At 42.8% G+C, this 13,637-nt stretch overlaps 1 protein-coding gene across 2 annotated transcripts in view; it reads left to right on the forward strand.

Annotated features, from left to right (window-relative positions):
• The first annotated feature begins 4,095 nt into the window (after nt 1-4,095).
• Nucleotides 4,096-13,637, forward strand: part of STON1 (stonin 1) — a 29,994-nt gene continuing 20,452 nt past the window's right edge. The window contains exon 1 of one of the 2 annotated variants that reach the window (XM_050951840.1): nt 4,096-4,166. The gene's annotated coding sequence lies outside the window, so the exon portion shown is untranslated. The remainder of the gene's footprint in view (nt 4,167-13,637) is intronic. The other variant, XM_050951841.1, reaches the window with a different exon arrangement.

Genomic DNA, 13,637 nt, shown 5'->3' on the forward strand with positions numbered 1-13,637 from the left:
TGGAAGAGACATCAGGAGGTCATCTAGTCCAGCCTCCTGCTCAAAGCAGGACCAACACCAACTAAATCATCCCAGCCAGGGCTTTGTCAAGCCAGGCCTTAAAAACCTCTAAGGAAGGAGATTCCACCACCTTTCTAGGTAACCCATTCCAGATTTTCCTCATATCCAGCCTAAATCTCCCCCACTGCAACTTGAGACAATTACTCCTTGCTCTGTCATCTGCTGCCACTGAGAACAGTCTAGATCCATTCTCTCTGGAACCTCCTTTCAGGTAGTTGAAAACAGCTATCAAATCCCCCCTCATTCTTCTATTCTGCAGACAAAATAATCGCAGTTCCCTCAGCCTCTCCTCAAAAATCATGTGCTCCAGCCCCTTAATCATTTTTCTGCCATCTGCTGGACTCTTTCCAATTTTCCCACATCCTTCTTGTAGTGTGGGGCCCAAAACTGGACACAGTATTCTAGGTGAGGCCTCACCAATGCCGAATAGAGGGGAATGATCACATTCGTCGATCTGCTGGCAATGCTCCTACTTATACAGCCCAAAATGCCGTTAGCTTTCTTGGTAACAAGGGCACACTGGTGATTCATATCCAGCTTCTCGTCCACTGTAACCTCTAGGTCCTTTTCTGCAGAACCGCTTCCTAGCCATTCAGTCCCTAATCTGTAACAGTGAATGGGATTCTTCCATCCTAAGTACAGAACTCTGCACTTGTCCTTGTTGAACCCCATCAGATTTCTTTTGGTTCAGTCCTCTAATTTGTCTAGGTCCCTCCGTATCCTATCCCTAGCCTCCAGCGTATCTACCACTCCTCCCAGTTTAGTGTCATCTGCACACTAAATGTGTTTGTGTACACACAAATATGTTTGCTAAATGTGTTTATGGATATGATTTTTTGCTGTGCCCTGGAAGAGGGTGTGTTTCAGGAACACAACAGCAGATCTGCTGCTGTTTCTGAGGTTGGGGCAAGATGGTAGCGTCTCAGGATTCCTGAGAGCAACAGAAGCTGATGGGATGACCAGAATAAGACCCTGTTCCCCAGACACTTTGATGAGACTGGAGACCGATGGCACCCTGAAGAGCCAGGGAGCTCTAATCGCCCCTCTCTAGACAGAGAGCCTGTAACCCGCTGTGACTGTGTCTCAGTGGGTCACCACTGAAAATACCAGATTCAGGACAAACTGCTAAGAAATAGGGCAGAAACACCCAAAAACTGGTGGTTATTCTTCCATAAGATACACCAGACCAGGAACAAAAGTAAACTTCTGTCTCATCACCCCGGTTGACAAGAAATCAGAAATGGAGTCTCCTTAGGTATCCCAGCCCTGGTTTCACCTCCCAGACACTAGACTTAATGAGTGGTTATTTAAAACCAATTTAATCAACTAAATTGTTCTTCTGATCCCAAAGGACCAGCCACATACCCAGGTCAATATATAAGTCGGATGTTACTCAATAATCATACTATTGCCAATCCTTTAGTATCTAATATCTAAAGGTTTATTTATAAGAAAAGAGAGAGGTGGGAGTTAAAATTGGTTAAAGGAATCAAATACATACAATAATTGCAAAGTTCGTGGATCAAGCTTGAAGCAGTGAGTCTTCCAAATGATTGGAAGGACCTCAGTTCCTTGATTAGAATGCTTCTGTAAATCCATAGTCCAGAGCAGGAAAGAGGCAAAATGAAGATGTTTCCAGGGCCTTTTATACTTTCTGCCATATGATGGCTCTGTTCTCAGTTCAGTCAGTGGAAAAATACAGGCAGAAGATGGAGTCCAGTGTCACCTGAGCTGGTCACATGCTCTTGCATGCTTCGATGAGTCATAGCAGGGGCAATTACCCATATTCTGACTGCAATATCCACAGTAAAGTCCATTAGGTGGGAATAAGCTTCTTCCATGACCCACTGTGTTTGTTAATGGGTCATCAACTTGAATTGTCAATTCACAACGTTCTGGCTAGACTGGATGTAAATTACCCTGCAGGTGTCACCCAGGAGCAAATACATTTGAAATACAAGTATACAGTCAATATTCATAACTTCTGTTATGAAAATGATACATGCACACTAATAGATAATCATATTCAGCAAATCATAACTTTTCCATTGACACCTTACATGACATACCTTGCAACAATTTGTTGCAATTGTATAACAGTGGTAACAACAATGATATACACGGTCATATTTTAATCATATAATATCACAGCTGGGGATTAGGGAGTTTGGTACTTTCTTCACTAGATCCTTACACGGATGAGGGAGCAATGGGAACTGGAGCAAAGGTGTGACACAACAGCCCATTTGTGGTTCCCTCTCTGTCAGCATATCTTATCAGGCCTGACATACTCACCACATCTCACACACAGGTGTCATAATATTTATTTAAAAGGTGACATACTATATTGTTTGAAATGTAATAATACACTGGTCAATAATGTCACTGTGAAAAGTATGTAACAAGTTGCTAAGAGAAATTTTGGATACTGTCTGATACTGTGTCCTGGAGAGTGTAAACAGACAAAAGTAACAAAACAGGTTGTTTCTTTTTAAGGGGGAAAGAAAATATGGTGGTAGATGCCTTGCTCAGGAAAGAGGGCTCTGATGCGCTGCCCCTGGGTCAGCCTGTGGTTAACCCTCTTGCAGCGATATTCTATGATTCTGTCTCAGAACAAAGAGTGAAAGTGATGTCATCGTGAAAGTGTATAAGACAGAAAGTGCAAATAATCAACAAACCAACAAAAGTGAATACACAAAGTGCTTTCAAAAAGAACAAAGTAAACTGAAAAAAGTCTTTTTTTGGCTAACTTCTCTGTTATACCAATAATAGATGTTACTCGGCATGGTATAAATAAAAAATTGTCAGAAAATATGATTTTCAAGTGGATGCTGTTTTGATCTATTTTATAGAGAGAGGATATTAATCATTACACCAATTTATTCTATGAAAACTGCCATAAGCTCTTTAACTTCCACCAGAACATTAGCCAGAGATGGGTGGAACAGACCTTGACATAGTGTCACCTGAATAGCATCACTTTCTTAGTACTATACTCATTGTCAGGCTCATCCTAATGCTTGGTTTGGGACTAAGGGTTTCCATTTGTCACTTTTGCCATTTTGATCTGGATGACTTAAAGTGATCTGAGGTATGTGGAATCTTTCACTTCCTCAAGATAAAAGGTGCAAAAAATTGCAAACTTAAGATAATGTATTATGGCTCATACACCATCCCTCATCTAATCTCCCAATGTTAGCTAAGTCTGATTCAGCAAGGTTCTTAAGCATATGATTAACTTTAAAGATGTGACTAGTCCCGTTGACAGAAAGTTAAGACACTTAAAATAACATTTTCAAGGGCACTTAAGAGTCTTGGGAGTGTCTCATCTTCAAAAGAGACAGAGTGTATGTCTACACCAGGTATGGCGCTGTAGCTGTGCTGCTCTAGCACCACAGTTATGCTTCCCACATTGATGGAGGGTTTTTTATCTCTCTGCAGTGGTACCTAGGATGATGGCGGAATTCTTCTGTCCAGGTTGCTATGTCTCCAGTAGGGTTTAGCTTGACCTAACTATGGCACTCAGGGCGCAACATTTTTCACAGCCCTGAGCAACAGAGCTAGGTTGATTTAATTTTTAAGTGTAGACCAGGCCTTAGGCTTCTAAGTCCGATTGACTTTCAATGAAATCTTGGCTCTTAAGTGACTAAATCACTTTTGAAAATCGGATTTAGGTTCTTAGGTTACCAAGAGGCTTTTGGCCTTTAGGATGCTTAAGTTTACCTTGTTCAACCTGGGTTCTAGACATAGTGCAAAACAAGAGATTAAAGACACTCAACTTTGCTTACAAGTAATTAAATGTGTAAAAAAGCTGCGTGCCTACGACCACTGCTGCTTCCTCCCTGGGCTGGCTCCATCTTAGCCTGGGGCACGCTCAGATTCCCCAGCTGCGATCCAGGCTGCAAGCTTGTCCCATAGCCGAGCCTGTGGGTCTGCAGCCGCTAGGGCCCTCCCTGCAGCAGGGCTGTGAGTAGAGGCAGTTCCAGCCTCCTGCATTGTGCGCCGGCCCCGACTCCCTCCTCCCCCTCCGCCAGTCTAGAAGCCTGTCCTCCCCGGCGGCGGGCGGTGCCGAAGCTGCGATCCCGGGCGCCGTGCAGTGCACACGGGTAAGGGGATTCCGGCGCAACAGGGGGCAGCAGGGGCCGCAATGTCCCGCCGGGCAGGGAGCACCGCGGGCTGACTCCGACTTGAGGCAGTGAGCAGCTGCCTGGCACCGGGTCCGACTTCAGCCGGAGCGGGCAGGGGGGAGGTGGGAGCCGACAGTCCCCCGCCCCTTGCGAGGTAGGCTGCTGCCCGGGGCGCTCTCTGCAGTGCTCGCCCCCGGGGCACTCGGGAGACCTCCACAGTGAGTTACTTTGTTTCGTGGCCAGCAGGGCTGGGGAGAGACTGCGGGCAGGGCTGAGCTGGTGTGCGCGGCAGCTGAGCTCATCACTGCCGGGCTCAGGCCTGGGCCCTGGGTCAGCCGGCCTGCGTGGGCTTCCCACTGGACCCACTCCCTTGGCCAGGGTGGGAATGAGGCGGTGGGGCCGGGGGCGGAGCTCTAGGATCCTGGTGGTGGGAAGGGTCCCCTCCACTGCTGGCTCGGACTAGTTGATTATGTTTAGGCTTCTTGCGTTCGCTGAATATTTGCAGGCTAGTCAGGCAAGTCTTTTGTTTCTGTTCACAAGATTGAAAATTGTAATTTGCAGCAAGTTGAACTTCGTGCAAAGTGCAAACTCTCCCAGTAGTTGTTGAGAAGTGTAGTGTAGCTTGTGTACTAACAGAAACCGCACTAACTACTACCCTCCTCCCTGATTGTGTGGAAAATGCCAGGGAATTTCTTTCTAAAGGCCGCTGTTCCCAAAGTCAGAGCTCAGGGGCACCATTTCAGATTGGGGGGCGGGGGGCAACTTTAATCCTGATTCTAGGGACTGCTTAGGGACCTGAAAACTCTAGGGTTTTTTCCCTCCCAGATAACTTAGAAATTAGCCGATAGCACTGTATCTAATTCCTATATAAAAAAGAGGATTTTATGAATATTAGACCTACTCAGCTCTAATACTAACATGTTCTCACATCTTGTGTCAAGTCACTTAAGTTACACTAGTTAGGTTTAAAATTTTTATGTATATTCCTTATTACTAACTCTTGAATACAACAATTGTAGAAAAATCTAGATTACTTTCTATTGCTTTTTTTGCAGTTCACTAAACTTGGAATAGATCATTTAACTTTGGAAACATCTCACTAGGGCAAGGCCCCCCATGAGTTTATACTGCACCTGCCTGGGGCTCTAGAGGTGTCACCTCACTACAAATAACAGCCTAGAAACTAACCTTAAACAAGAGTGAAACTGACATTTTCAAGTCACTTTCACAGTACTGCCAATCCAAAGTGTTCAAAATCATGAATCAGGCTCACCAAAAATCATGAGATTGGATTTAAAATCATGGGATTATGTGAAAATAACAGATTTGGAGTTCTTTTTATTTGCCTTCTGCTTTTTGAGCCTTTAGTGTGTCACATTTTGAAACTTTCTCCACAGCCACGAGGACTAGAAACTTCATTTTTCTTTAAGAATGAAGTCTGAAATCATCACATATTCACTTGACTCCAGGAGCTGGGGCTTTAAGGAAAACAATTATCATGAGACTCATGACAAAATCATGAGAGTTGGCAACACTGCTTTTATTTCTGTTGAAGGCTAGTTACTTTCCAGAAGCCTCTTAAATATAACACTATAGTGATTGAGTTGCAGTTCTCACAGGAGAATATTTAAAACCAAACACCAAGAAAATTCTGTATTTTAAAGTTGAGAAAAAAACAGCTTCTGAGGTACATCAGAGCCAATGCAGGCAGGAAAGGAAAGTCAACAGGCGCAGGAGCTCTGGGCAGCTCTTCCTTTAGAAAGAAAGTTGGAGGGTCAAATTTTCTAGTCCTTAGTCAACTAAAACTTCTGTTGCCATCAGTGCCTCCATTCAGGTGTAAACATCACAGTGAACATGTGATAACATGTGTTGTCAATAACTATACACGTCATACTTAAATATCTGAGCCTCTTTTACAGGCTGAACTTCCATATCCTTAATCACCAGCCCTTTCTTACTTTAATCACCCTGTCTCTGTTTTTAAACACAGTACTGACTCCTGCCTCAGGGGCACCTCTCCTCTGCAGAACTTACATTTCACACTAAGGACTTGTATACGCTGGCAATTTACAGTGCTGCAACTTCCTCGCTTGGGGGTGAAAAAACACCCCTCTTAGCACAGCAAATTTCAGCTCTGTAAAGCACCAGTGTAGATGTGCTCCCAGCGCTGGTAGCTGTGCCCCTCGTGGAGGTGGGTTTTTTAGAGTGCTGGGAGTGCTTCCGCAACTATACAAGCCAGCGTGACCAGTGTAGACTAGCCCTAATGCTGTGCTGTAGTTAAGAGCTCCACCTGGGAGCTTGCACATCTTCTTTATGAAACTCAAGGGGGGGCTTCTGCCCTCCCCTGGCCCCCCTAACTGGTGCCCTTAGCAGAACTTTCTGCCTGTCTCATCTTTACACTTGCCAAAGGATGTCATTCTTAAATCTCTCCTATTTTAAATGATGATGAACTTAATTATGGTCCAAAGTTTAAATTATGTTAACCAGTTGCTTATCTGCCATATTGCCAGCTCTGGCATAAATGTTTCCAAATTCTTTATTTTTGTGCTGTTTTATAAGAACTACACCAACGTGCCAAACTTGTGGGGAACAAACAAATATTGCAGTTTATGTGAGGTCAGCTTCTGGACTTCAAATAAAAAATTCCAGGGCCAAGTTTTCTGCTGAAATAACTCCACTGAAGTTAGTGGAGTTACACCAGCAGGGAATTTGCCTTCTACTGTTCAAGGAGGCTGCTTCCTGGAGAATATTATGAAAGCAGAGTAATGCAGGAGCCTAGACTTCCCACTAACATACTTGGAGAATGATTGATCAAATTCCTTGGTTTCTTTCTTGCGTGTTCAGTATTCAGTAAAAGTTCAACTTTTTTCAGCTTACTTTGAAAGAAACAAGGTTTAGCGCAGTAGTGTTTGTGCTACTGGCTGTAGTTAAAATTGTTAACATTTTCCATTATTAGCGAAATTTTCATGGTGGCTAAAATGTAGCCAGTAGTTCTGGCATGAGAGTTTATTTGGTATAGATTTAAAAATCTAATTGTTAAGAGATTTTGTTCTACCACTTTTATTACAGAAAGGTAAAGAAAAAAATACTGATTACATTCAGTGCCAAGCATCTTCAACTCCTGTGGAAGTCAATGAGGGTTTGGGTGCTGAGCACCTTGCAGAATCAGGTCCAGAGGGTTAGTTTTACTGGTTAAGGTAGAATACTCATTTTGCTTATGTATGTATGCTTAAGATGGGATATTCTTTTTGCTTATATAATGTTCTGATATTTGTGGGAAATAAAAGACTTGTTTCCTAAACTTGTTGGGAAAAAATACAAGATACAATGTTTCAAATATGAATTCCTAAAATTAAGTTCCTAAGTCTATATTTGGACACCGAGTAAGTGGTCTCATTGTCCATTTGTTGGAAAACTGATGGTGGCTTGCTCTTCCAACAAACAGGTGATAGTAAGACCCCGACGGTCAAAGGCTGCTGGAGACTTGTTTAATTGCTACAAAAAAAAAAGCTCCTTTCACTTTTTCTTTTAGCCCTGTTAAACCTGCTAGTATCAAACCTTGGAGCTCTGCTTAAGCCTTGTCTACACTGCCACTTTACAGCGCTGAAACTTTCTTGCTCAGTGGTGTGAGTGAAACCTTTTCCCCCACCCCCCAAGCAATGCAAGTTTCAGTGCTATAAAGTGGCAGTGTAGACAGTGCACCAGCACTGGAAGCTTCTCCCATCATGGGGGTTGTTTTTTTATGGGTTTATTTGTTTTTTATGATTCCATGACTACACAGCCATGTTAAAGTGCTGCTGCAGCAGCGCTTTAGAATCATAGAAGATTAGGGTTGGAAGGGACCTCAAAAGGTCATCTAGTCCAATCCCCTGCTCAAAGCAGGGCCAATCCCCAGACAGATTTTGACCCCAGTTCCCTAAATGGTCCCCTCAAGAATTGAACTTGAAAGCCTGGGTTTAGTAGGCTGATACTCAAAGCACTGAGCTATCCCTCCCCCCAGACATTGGTAGTGAAGACATATCCTACATCATAGGAAACGAAGGGTCAGAGCCTTCTTTCCCCATCTGGAGGCTACGCATCTTACAAAATTATTACAATTTAAGGGAGGGAAAAAGTAAGTTTGTGGATAAGAATAAACTTTTGTTTGTCTGCAGCATTGAAAGTATGTGTACAGCAACAAAACATTTTGTGGCTTTTATGTAACAACATAAAATCAAACTATGTCTTTGAATATTTGCATGAGTAGCCTGATGGAAATGAGCGCTTAGTATAAATAGCTGTGGTTGAGAGCCTAAAAATAGTTTGACCATCATAGGGTATGGCCAGAAGTTACAGTGAAGCAATATTAGGATTATAAATCAAACCAACAGGAAATTCCAAGTTAAGGCAGACATTCTGCCCTTAAATAACATACACATATGAACTTTTTCCCCCTCAATAACAAGAACACAGAATTTCTGTAACTCTGGATTTTTTGGTTTGTTGCAATCTTAATGGACTGAATTTTCAGGCAGACCTGCCTAAATCTAGGCTTCTAAATCCATATTTAGACATTGAACTTGCAGCCCATATGAATATTAGTCTAGTGGTAGACTGACTTAATTAATCAAGTTAAAGAGCAAACCTCCACAATGAACATCCCCTTGCTTCATATATTTGAGAAATGAGATTGTATTGCTCCAAATAATTCTTTCCACTTCAATAGTATTTTCCAGTCAGGGATTTCAAAGCACTTCAAGCATTATAAGAGCAACACTGTCAGGCACCCACAGTTTTTAAAGTTTTCTTGATAGGTATAAATATCACTTTCGCTATTGCCTTTAAGCCAGTCAGTGCAGCAGACATGTCGCTTAGAAACGTACTCATCTGCACCCCAACTAAAACAGCAAATTATACATCTGGATGTGAATCCAAATTAGGCTGTTCTGGGGACCAGTTTTGACAGTTACTGATAGTGCACTCATCACAAATTTGATCTGATTGAAGGCTATGAAGAAACCATTGTCAGTAAATGTAAAAATATTGTGCTATACATTTATCTAATTAAACATGTAATACTGTAATTGTGCAGATTTCCTCTCATACTAGTACACCTTGTGATAACTGTTTTAAAGGCTTTAAGGAAGGCACGTGTGGTGTTCCTGTGTAGTTTAGGCGAGAGCACTGATCTGTTGAAAATATTAATTATAGCCCACCTACAGTGCTTTTCACACTGAAAGAGCTGTACAAGCATGAAGTAGTGTATTAGCCAGGAAAAAAATATATTAGCACTTTACAGTTTCCTCTTGGCTGCTAAAATGTGGCATAGTTTGAAATGCCGGCTCAAAAACTGACTATTGTATAGCATGAGAAAGTAGCATATTACATTACTACAAGAACACTGTCCAGTTCAGAGCTTTATATTAAATAGTTTCTTTAACTTTGTTATTAATAACAGCTTGCTGTAGATTATTAAAGTTGGAAGCATTTTAAAAACATCCTTTTTGTCATTTATTCTGTTCGTAATGTTTTGCACATCACTCAGCTTGGATAGTACAAATACCAGCTGAGAGGCCAGTTTTATAGTTGTTGTCCTCCCCTCCTCCTCTCCCTCCACAATTATCAATTACTGGTTCTCAGGCACTACACCGGTGCTTAAGTGTTTGGCTCCTTAATATTCTTCTAGAACAGGGGTGGGCAAACTTCTTGGCCCAACGGCCACATCTGGGTGTGGAAGTTGTATGCAGGGCCTTGAATGTAGGGCTGGGGCAGGGGGTTGGGGTGAGGGAAGGAGTGTAAGGTGTAGGAGGGGGTGTGGAGCGCAGGAAGGGGCTCAGGGCAAGGGGTTGGGGTGCAGCAGTGGGCTCAAGGCAGGGGGTTAGGGGACTGAGGGCAGGGGGTTGGGGTGCGGGGTGCAGGAGGGATTTGGGGAGCGGGCTCCAGCCTGGTGCTGCTTACCTCGAGTAGCTCCAGGGTGACACTGGCGTGCAGTGGGGCTAAGGTAGGCTCCCTGCCTGCCCTGGCCTGGCAACATTCCTGGAAGTGGCCAGCATGTCTGGCAGTGGCTCCTGGGGGTGGGGTAGGGCAGGTGGTTCCCTGTTCCTGGCCAATGGGAGCTGCGGGAGGCAGTGCCTGCAGGCAAGGGTGGTGCACGGAGCCCTCTGCTCCCCCAGGGGCCACAGGGACATGGTGCTGGCTGTTTCTGGGAGTAGCGTGGGGCCAGGGCAGGTAGGGAGCCTGCCTTAGCCCCACTGCGTTGGGGGTTGGCAATCTCACGGGCTGGATTGAAAGCTCTGATGGGCTGGATGCGGCCCGTGAGCCATAGTTTGCCCTCCCCTCTTCTAGAAGAATGTTTAATTGTAAAGACAATGGAATGGCCGATACAGGACTTGATTAATAAAGAATAAAAGGAGGGTAATAAAAATAATGACAGTCAACATAGGTTTGTGGAAAATAGATCCCATCAAACTAAGGTGATATCTTTTTTTGGTGAGATTGCAAGTTTGGTAGATAAAGGTAATAGTGTTGATGTAATATACATAGATTTCTGTAAGACATTTGAATTGGTAATGCATGACTCTTAATTGAAAAATTAGCTATAAAATTAACATGGCACACATTACATGGATTAAAGGCTGGCTAATTGCTAGTTCTCAAAATGTAATTATAAATGGGGAATCATTATCTAATGGCTGTGTTTTTGGAGGGGTCCTGCAGGGATTGGTTCTTGGCCCTAGGCCAGTGGTTCTCAAACTTTTTTTTTCACGGACCACTTGAGAATTGCTGAGGGTCTCGGTGGACCACTTAATGAGCTTTCCAAATGTTGTTTGTACCATTAGCTAACTATTGTAAAGCTCTTTGGATAAAAGCTCTAAATAAAAAACACCCTTAATAATAATTAATTTTTTTATTCTATAAAGAAAAGCGCACAACTCATATTTTAATATCAGTAGTCTTACCTTTCTAATGCAATCGATGTGTCCTCTCTCTCCCGCTGTGGCAGCCCCCGAGCTGGGGCTGGGAAGGAGGCAGGTATCTCCCTGCTACAGAACTGAGGCTGGGAAGAAGGGCCATCTCTCCCCGGCAGCCGCAGCCCTGGAGCTGGGGAAAATCACCTGTTTCTCTGGCTACTGCAACTCTGCATGTCCCAAATTCCCCACTGCCCCCTCCCACCTACCCCCTATTCCCCCCAAAGCCACCACCTCACCTTACATGTGCTCCTTCTTCAGGGTCCAGGCACCTGATTAGTGGAGTCACTAATTAGGTAGGTGGCCCTTCATTCTCCTGTGTGCGGCTGCCCAGGCGTGCACCTTGGAGAGAACTATCCGCAGGCTATCTGAATGGAGCTTGCGGACCACTAGTGGTCTGCGGACCACAGTTTGAGAACCTCTGCCCTAGGCTGTTTAACATTTTTATTCATGACCTGGAAGAAAACATAAAATCATCACTGATAAAGTTCGCAGATGAGAAAAGTTTACGGGAGTAATAAGTATTGAAGAGGGCAAGTAGTTGATACAAAGCATCCTGGATTGCTTAGTAAGCTGTGCATCAGCAAATAATATGCATTTTAATATGTCTAAATGTAAACATCTAGGAACGAGGAATTTAAGCCTTATTTAGAGGATGGAGCACTGTATCCTGGGAAGCAATGACGCTGAAAAAGATTTGGAGGTCATGGTGGATAAGCAGCTGTACATAAGCTCTCAGTGTGACTGGTGCCAAAAGGGCTATCTAGAGTAGCAGTAGAGAGGTTATATTGCTGGTATACTGTGTCCTGGTACCCACAACTTAAGAAGGACATTGGTAAATTGGAGAGGGTTCAGAGAAGAGTGATGAGAATGATTAAAGGATTAGAAAATATGCCTTATAGCAATAGGCTGGGAGCTCAATCTATTTATCTTAACAAGGAGAAGGTTAAGGGGTGACTTGATTAGTCTGTAAGTACCTATATGGGGAACAAATATTTAATAATGGGCTTTTCAGTCTAACAGAGAAAGGTATAACATGATCCCATGACTGGAAGCTGAAGCTAGACAAACTCAGACCGGAAATAGGGTGTACATTTTTAACAATAATTAACCTTTGGAATAATTTATCAAGGGTCATGGTGGATGCTGACAATTTTAAAGTCAAGATTGGATGTTTTTCTAAAAGATCTGCTCTAGGAATTAATTGGGGAAATTCTATGTCCTGTAATATTTATGATGTCAGAGTTGATGATCACAGTGGTCCCTTCTTGCCTTGGTATCTATGAAATAATCTGTTGAGGTTAAAAACAAAAACAAAGAAGCCCCACATGACTAATTTTTACTACTTGGTATTATTAAACTCTCCCTCACCCTCTCAAAGAAACAACTAATTTTGTGGGCTAAACTATCTGCTAGTGTTCTTTTTAACAATAAGATGAACAGAGTGCTATATGGCGAAACTACATTTGCAGTGCTAACGTTTTCTAAACTACGTTTAAAATTACTTCATTAGGTTCAAAAGCATTACGTTAGCTTAATGGCCTAAATAGAACAATATTATAAATAAAAAGAGCTTTTCTCTACAGGAAGCAGGTTAAATCAGAAACTGAAATAATTTTGAGTATTGTTGGGTGTTCACATAATCTTCAGTTCCCTGTATCTGATCTTCACTTCTTTTAATGAAAGTCATCCCACAAATTACAAGCAAAATCCAATCTACACACAAAATAAATACTGTTTATAGAACCTGTTTAAGATTGTACAGTTAAGCCTTCACAAGCTAGGGAATTCCAGGGTTAAGCTTGCACAGGCAATTCATCTCCTTGTGTGTGTGTAATGTATTCTGATACAGTTTTAATTACATGATCATATACTAATTTTTCCACAGTACACTGTCTCATTCAGTGCACAGGATGGATGGTGCTTACTGAATAAGTAGTTATTAATTATTTATTTTTAGCCAAAATGTGACTTCAGGCCTTATTTACTGCTCACCATCTAAACCCTGCACTAAATACAGAATTATTAATTTCCTCATGGGCTTTTCTGTGGCACTTGTTACCATAGTATCTGAGCACTTCACAAACATGAATGAATTTATGTTCACAACACCAGTAGGTGTTATAATGGAGAAATTATAATAACCATTTTACAGCTGGGGAACTGATGCACAGAGAGATTAAGGCCAAAATTGTCAAAAGTATCTACCATATTGTCTCCCCCCAATCCCTCCTCAGAGGTCATTAGCAGAGTTTGGACCTGTAGATCCCTAGCACGCTAATGGAGTAACAGATGGTTGTACAAGGCTGTTATTTCATTGTGGACCAGCCACCAGAGGCTGATAGGACACATTTTGCTAGTGGGATTCACAGCTCTTTGCTGACACCAAAAGAAAGTTGAAAGTCAGGAATCCTGGGTTCCACTCCAGGTTTGGAAGGGAACTGTGCTCAAGTGGTTACCCTTCTTTCCCTGTCCCTTAGCATGCACCTACCTGTTTCTCCTC

Source organism: Gopherus flavomarginatus, chromosome 4 (assembly GCF_025201925.1).
Source record: "Gopherus flavomarginatus isolate rGopFla2 chromosome 4, rGopFla2.mat.asm, whole genome shotgun sequence".
Taxonomy (NCBI): Eukaryota; Metazoa; Chordata; order Testudines; family Testudinidae; genus Gopherus; species Gopherus flavomarginatus.